The sequence below is a fragment of the Elgaria multicarinata genome, chromosome 13 (assembly GCF_023053635.1).
Source record: "Elgaria multicarinata webbii isolate HBS135686 ecotype San Diego chromosome 13, rElgMul1.1.pri, whole genome shotgun sequence".
NCBI classification, from domain to species: Eukaryota; Metazoa; Chordata; class Lepidosauria; order Squamata; family Anguidae; genus Elgaria; species Elgaria multicarinata.
In genome coordinates, this window is record NC_086183.1 from 29,518,383 (window position 1) to 29,526,543 (window position 8,161).

Below are 8,161 nucleotides of genomic sequence, written 5' to 3' on the forward strand. Positions count from 1 at the left end.
CTGGAGCGCCCCAGGTTGAGGAAGGCTGATCTACACCAAGCAGGATATTCCACTATGAAAGTGGTATATAAAAGGCAAGAGCCACAGGACTGCTTTACAGTGGTATTGGAGTGCACTGACAACTGTTGGGGCCCATTGACACATACAGCAGTGGATTCCACAAGTTAATGGTATACATGAAGAGTTACTGTCCGATGTAGTCTTCCCCAACCTGGCACCCTCCAGAGACGTTGGACTACAACTCCCACCATCCCCACCCCACCTCGTTCTTAAGGCTGTTAAAGGCCATTTCATAATACTTAAAATGGAACTTATTTTGAAAGAGGGGTGGATTAAAGGGACATGGAGAAAGCTGGTAGGGTTGCCAACTGTCCAGAAAATCAGTGTGGTTTGCTCCTGCGCCTTGAGCAGCAGCTTGGTGACCAGCAGAACACCTTTTTTTGTTGTTTATTCGTTCAGTCGTTTCCGACTCTTCGTGACATCATGGACCAGCCCACACCAGAGCTTTCTGTCGGCCGTCGCCACCCTTAGCTCCCCCAAGGTCAAGTCTGTCACCTCCAGAATATCATCCATCCATCTTGCCCTTGGTCGGCCCCTCTTCCTTTTGCCTTCCACTTTCCCTAGCATCAGCCTCTTCTCCAGGGTATCCTGTCTTCTCATTGTGTGGCCAAAGTACTTCAGTTTTGCCTTTAATACCATTCCCTCAAGTGAGCAGTCTGGCTTGATTTCCTGGAGTATGGACTGGTTTGATCTTCTTGCGGTCCAAGGCACTCTCAGAATTTTCCTCCAACACCCCAGTTCAAAAGCATCTATCTTCCTTCGCTCAGCTTTCCTTATGGTCCAGCTCTCGCAGCCATAGGTTACTACGGGGAATACCATTGCTTTAACTATGCGGACCTTTGTTGTCAGTGTGGTGTCTCTGCTCTTAACTATTTTATCGAGATTTGTCATTGCTCTCCTCCCAAGAAGTAAACGTCTTCTGATTTCCTGGCTGCAGTCAGCGTCTGCAGTAATCTTTGCACCCAGAAATACAAAGTCTGTCACTGCCTCCACGTTTTCTCCCTCTATTTGCCAGTTATCAATCAAACTAGTTGCCATAATCTTGGTTTTTTTGAGGTTTAACTGCAACCCGGCTTTTGCACTTTCTTCTTTCACCTTTGTCATAAGGCTCCTCAGCTCCTCCTCGCTTTCAGCCATCAAAGTGGTGTCATCTGCATATCTGATATTGTTAATGTTTCTTCCTGCACTTTTAACTCCAGCCTTGGATTCGTCAAGCCCAGCACATCGCATGATGTGTTCTGCATACAAGTTGAATAGGTAAGGTGAGAGTATACAACCCTGCCATACTCCTTTCCCAATCTTAAACCAGTCCGTTGTTCCGTGGTCTGGTCTTCCCGTTGCTACTTGTTCATTATACAGACTCCTCAGGAGGCGGACAAGATGACTTGGTATCCCCATACCACCAAGAACTTGCCACAGTTTGTTATGATCCACACAGTCAAAGCTTTTCGGGATGAATGAGATGCAGGTGTCCTGGTGCTCTCCAGATGTGTTTGACTACAACTCCCAGAATTCCTGATCATTGTGGCCACACTGACTGGGGCTGATGGGAGTTGAAGTCCAAAACATCTGGAGGGCACCAGGCTGGGGAGGGATACTCTGAAGAGCATCCCGTGCTAATATCTGCAGATTTGGTCTCACACACAGGATCTAGTAAAAAAAGAATAATACATAAATCTGGCAACCCAAGTTGGAGGCGATTCACAATCGGCTAGAATATCTGTGGGGTGCCTAAAATCATGCATTGGGAGAGTGGAGAAGATAGCCTTTTTTAGCACGCACGCACACGCACACGCACACACACACACACACACACACACTTAATCCTCCTGTGTACAAAAAGAAGCTCCATAATGCCATCTAGTTTTGTAGGGACGGGGTTCAGCTCGCCTCTGCCCACGCTGAAGGCAGGATTCATATTGGAAGATTCCTTTCTGGGTTGTTTTACCTCCGCCACCTCCTGCTGCTGCTTTTTCCTCCTCTTCCTCCCCCTCATCAGCAGGTTCAAGTTTGGGCTTCCGCATTCCCTGACTCATTTCTTGGAAAGGGATGGAGGGTCAACAAAGATGTCCAATTCTAGGAAAGGAAAGCAGGGCACTTGTGGGTTGGGTAGGTGGGAGAGAGCGGGATGAGGGGAGAGAGACAAAGGGGAAACTGTCATGACCGGAACTTCCATTTCTCTCCCCCCTGTTTTCTCCTGCTTAGACTTTTGGCACCGGAAGCTCCTGATCTTCCTTCCCCACCCCGGTCCCGCAGCACACAAAAAGTTATTTCAATCCACACAAGCCCTGTAGACCAAAGAGAGAGCAGCCGGGTTCGGATGACACGCTAATCAACGGTTGATTTCAATGTTCCTAAGGTGAAAGAAGAACACATCATGCGACGTGCTGGGCTTGAGGAATCCAAGGCTGGAGTTAAAATCGCAGGAAGAAACATTAACAATCTCAGATATGCAGATGACACCACTTTGATGGCTGAAAGCGAGGAGGAGCTGAGGAGCCTTATGACGAAGGTGAAAGAAGAAAGTGCAAAAGCTGGGTTGCAGTTAAACCTCAAAAAAACCAAGATTATGGCAACCAGCTTGATTGATAACTGGCAAATAGAGGGAGAAAACGTGCAGGCAGTGACAGACTTTGTATTTCTGGGTGCAAAGATTACTGCAGACGCTGACGGCAGCCAGGAAATCAGAAGACGTTTACTTCTTGGGAGGAGAGCAATGACAAATCCAGAGAAAATAGTTAAGAGCAGAGACACCACACTGACAACAAAGGTCCGCATAGTTAAAGCAATGGTATTCCCCGTAGTAACCTATGGCTGCGAGAGCTGGACCATAAGGAAAGCTGAGCAAAGGAAGATAGATGCTTTTGAACTGTGGTGTTGGAGGAAAATTCTGAGAGTGCCTTGGACTGCAAGAAGATCCAACCAGTCCATACTCCAGGAAATCAAGCCAGACTGCTCACTTGAGGGAATGGTATTAAAGGCAAAACTGAAGTACTTTGGCCACATAATGAGAAGACAGGACACCCTGGAGAAGAGGCTGATGCTAGGGAAAGTGGAAGGCAAAAGGAAGAGGGGCGGACCGAGGGCAAGATGGAGGGATGATATTCTGGAGGTGACAGACTTGACCTTGGGGGAGCTAAGGGTGGCAACGACCAACAGAAAGCTCTGGCGTGGGCTGGTCCATGAAGTCACGAAGAGTCGGAAGCGACTGACCGAATAAACAACAACCTATTAACACCCCACCCCCACCCCAGTTAATTAGTGTATCATCTGAACTCAGTCAGCTGTTGTGTTCGGGGCAAAAATCAAGGGGGATAGGTGTCAAACGCTGCCATTCTCCAGAGTAGTCAAATAACCAGGAGCGCAAGAGCCTTCTCCAAGCTAGTACCCTTCAGGTGTGTACTACAACTCCATCCTTCACCATCCTCTTTCTAACAGGGTATCCAGGCAGGTGTTTCTGGGATGCCTGGGGCCTTGAACGGCGACATTTGCCCTCATTATCTGGAACTCAGAGGTTCCTCTCTGAATAGAGAGGAGAGAGGGGCAGAGCCTTCAGTGTGGTGGCCCCCCTCCTATGGAATTCCCTGCCCTCTGGAGGTCAGGCAGGCGCCAAATTTGTATTGCTTTCAGCACCTCCTGCAAATGTCATTCTTTCACGAAGCCTTTCCTTAATGACCAGCCACAGTTCACGGTTCACTTTTCATTTTGCTTCTTTTAAAAATCTACTTTAAGGTGTTTTATTCTGTTTTTATTGTATTTTGAATGGGGAGCGGTATATAAATATTGTAAATAAATAAATAAATAAATAAATGCAGATTTGGACTACAGAAAGTCCCAGGTCCAAATGCCAGCACCGCAGGTTAAAGAGGGGGGCAGCATTGGGAATGACCCCCCTCCTTGAGGGCTGCTGCCAGTCAGAGCAAGCAATCCTGGGATAAACCCATCTAGAGTCTTGATTCAAGACTGCATTCTGCACTCGTGTGAGGTGACATTTAGATGGTCATAGTTAAAAGCCCTTGTACCTTTCAGTCTTAAAAGCCCTTGTACCTTTCATCACCGGCAAGGTGATGTTTGCCCTGTCCTGGACAGGGTTGCACTCCCCCTAAAGGATCGGGTCCGTAGTTTGGGGGTGCTCTTGGATCCAGAACTGTCACTTGAGGCACAGGTGAACTCAGTGGCAAAGAGCACATTTTATCAGCTCAGGTTGATATACCAGCTGCGCCCTTATCTCGACAGAGATAGCTTAGCTACAGTTATCCATGCTCTGATAACCTCTCGTTTGGATTACTGCAATGCGTTATACGTGGGGCTGCCTTTGAAAACGGTCCGGAAACTTCAACTGGTGCAAAACAGGGCAGCACGGTTACTAACAGGGACTGGCCGACGAGACCACATTACGCCAGTCCTTTTCCAGCTTCATTGGCTGCCAGTCCAGGTCCGGGCCGATTCAAAGTGCTGCTATTAACATTTAAAGCCCTAAACGGCTTGGGGCCAGGTTATCTGAAGGATCGCCTCCTCCCATATGTACCTGCCCGGACCCTAAGGTCATCTTCAGGGGTCCTTCTCCGTGAGCCCCAGCCAAAGGAAGTGAGGCAGGTGGCTACCTGGAGGAGGGCCTTCTCTGCTGTGGCACCCCGGCTGTGGAATGAGCTCCCTAAGGAGGTTCGCTTGGCACCTACATTATATGCTTTAGACGCCAGGTGAAGACCTTTTTATTTTCCCAACATTTTAACAATCTATAAATTTTAAATAACACGGTTTTAAATTTGTAATTTTGCATTGCTGCTGTTTTTATCTGGTTGAGCTTTTATATTGTATTTTATATTATGGTTTTATACTGTTGTTTTATACTTTGAATGGTTTTAATTTTTGTGAACCGCCCAGAGAGCTCCGGCTATTGGGCGGTATAGAAATGTAATAAATAATAAATAAATAAATAAATAGTCTTGAGTAATAATCTCGGGGGGTGGGGAAGGGCTTGGATCAGAGGTGTAGCTAGGTAATTTTGTTACCTCGTGCTCTTCGCTCCTCTGATGCCATGTTTCTTACCTGCCCAAGGGTCTCTACTTCCCTTGCTCGGCTTCGTCCATTTCCTTCCGCTGCCCCTTACGCCTGGAACGCTCTTCCAGAACATTTGCGAACTACACGTTCAATCGCAGTTTTTAAAGCTCAGCTAAAAACTTTTCTTTTTTCTAAAGCTTTTAAAACTTGATTTTGATCTGACTTTTATACTGTTCGTTTTACTCTACCCTGTGCCTGTTTGGTGCATTCTCTTCCCCTTCTTATTGTTTTATTATGATTCTATTAGAATGTAAGCCTATGCTATTTTATTGTTTTACTCTGTACAGCACCATGTACACTGATGGTGCTGTATAAATTAATTAATTAATAATTGTACTGTTATGGGAACTTAAATTTTAGACTCTTACTGGGGCGGGGGAGGCTTTAGACTGGCCCCGTTCAGAAGACACCTTAAACCACGGCTTTAACCACGGTGGTTAAGCCAGAAAGCCAGGTTGTGTTCAGAAGACACCTTAAACCATGGCTTTAACCACAGTGACTAAGGCTTTCTGGCTTAACCACCGTGGTTAAAGCTGTGGTGTCTTCTGAATGGAGCCAGTGTCATGTGTATTACTACAGTTGTGGAACACACAACTACCATTTCTTTTCTTCCCCCTACTGCTTCTACATTCCTGATAAATTAGAGTCAAAACACCCTATTTCTCAACCCTGATTAAAAAAAGAAGACTTGAGCATGTGTGGTTTTACATTTTAAACTCAATGAATTCATAGCATCATCACTATAGGAATAGTGTGGCTGTAGGAATAAGATGGAGTCCATGTCTGCCGTCCTGCTGCCAAATCCATTTACTTGGGAATATGCACCGCTTTGTTGTAGAAAAGGATAATATATGTTAAAAGTAAAAATAAGAAAATGATCCTCTATCACCATGTACAAGCCTGCCCCCCTGCCCGCCCAGAGTATAAGTTTTAAAAAGAAGAAAGGATGCGATGGCAACCAGCATCCCCCATGGGCCCTGGCATGCCCACGTTGGCCCAAATGCTGACACCAGAGCTATTAGCCATTGGCCCCATCCCCTGCCATTCTCTCAGTTGCAATTTGAGCCCCTTTGGGGCTGCAGGGCCCTGGACTTCAGCTCCCATGATCCAGCCCTAGCTCTACCACTACTTCGGAAGGCTCCCTGAGCAAGTGTTGGATCCCCTACCAAATGAAGGAAGGTGGCTGGCAACTAAGAACAGGGCCTTTTGTGCTGTGGCACCCTGGTTGTGGAATGAGCTTCCGAAAGAGGCTCACTTGGCGCCTATGCTGTACGTTTTTCAGCACGGGATGAACACCTTATTTTCCTAGGCATTTTAGCCTTTCAGTTTCTGTTTTAAATGTGTTACTGTATTTTTAAATCTTTGCAATGCCACTAGGTTTGATTTCGGTTATTTATTTATTTTATTGTATACTCTAGTTTTAAACTTTTATATTGTATTTTATCATGTTGTATTTTATGGTTTTAATTGTTGGGAACTTCCCTATTTAGCTATTAGGCAGTATAGAAACCGCCCAGAGAGCTCTGGCTATTGGGCGGTATAGAAATGTAATAAATAAATAAATAAATAAATAAATAGAAATATAATATATAAAGCTGCAGGTGCCCTGCCCTCTTTTAAATCTGGTCACTCTAGTATAGCTCCTGCAGCTTTTACTGTTGTGTTGAAGAGGGAATTTCAACAGGTTCTCCATATATACAAATGACACCTGCTGACATTCCCTTTTCTATGAAACTATTAAAGATACAGGAGCCCTGTCCTCCTTTTCATAGGGTCACCCTATCTAAAGTCACTTTGTATATTCCTAATGGCTGAAGTCTGATGGATATTAATACCTAAGTTGTTTTTCTCCGTGTGTTTCTTGTCCAAATGCAAACACATAAAACACAAAATCTTATTGTGTTTCAGACATCACTTGTAACTTGAATCCCATATAATACAAGCAGAACTTCGTGAAAGTCGGGGGTGGGGAGGTAGGGGAAGGTTCCCTTCTTGTTTCAGTAAATAACTGGAGGATTAATAATAATAACAACAACAACAACAACAACAACAACAATTTACCCACCTCTCCGATTGGATCGAGGCGGGGAACAACAGCAAGCATAAAATACATAAAATACTGATTAAAAACATAGTACACACTGTTTTAAAAAATCCAGAAACATACTAAAAGCATCCTAAAACTCCAGTGGATAGGCAATAATAATAATAATAATAATTTATTTGTACTCTGCATTGTTGTTATAGGGTTATTTTTGGATTAGTAAAAACAAAACAAAAGGAGTTGATTTTGTTGAGTTAGGTAGGGAGTACAGAACCAGGGTGATCATATGAAAAGGGGGACAGGGCTCCTGTATCTCTAACAGTTAGCTAAAGCGACCAGATACCAAAGAGGGCAGGGCTCCTGCAGCTTTAATTGTTGGGATGAAGAAGGAATTTCACCAGGTGCTGCAGGCATAATGACACCTGCTGAAATTCCCTTTTCCATGCAACTGTTAAAGACACAGGAGCCCTGTCCTCCTTTCCATATTGTCGCCCTAATAGAACCATTTGGCATAATTTACTTCGGGTTAATTAATGTGGAGTAACTGTCGTGGGTTTTCTCCTCTCTCATAAACAGTAAATAGCAGCAAATTCCGATTTTTATATTCATCATCATTTATTATAGGAATTTCTGCTGCTCACAGTCATTATAAATCATATGTGGAAAAGAGTCACCAAATTTTTAGATAGAAGATCCAATATATCTTGTCCGCATGCCGGCGGATTACAGGAAAGAGGAGGCAGTCGTTACTTCGGAGTCGTTAATCCAGAGCAACATACCCAGATCTAGCAGCAGCGGCAGCGGCGGCGGCGGCGGCGGCGCCGCCTCTGTATCTGAGTGAGGCTAAAAAGGGCCAATACGGTACTCGCTACAGGGCTGCTCCTGAAATTACGGTAACCCGAAGACTCTCCCGAGTACAGCAGAAAGAGGTCACGTGGCCCTCGTAAAGTGCAGAGGGGACGAACGGGATTTGAGAGCAGCGGCAAGTCTCGCGAG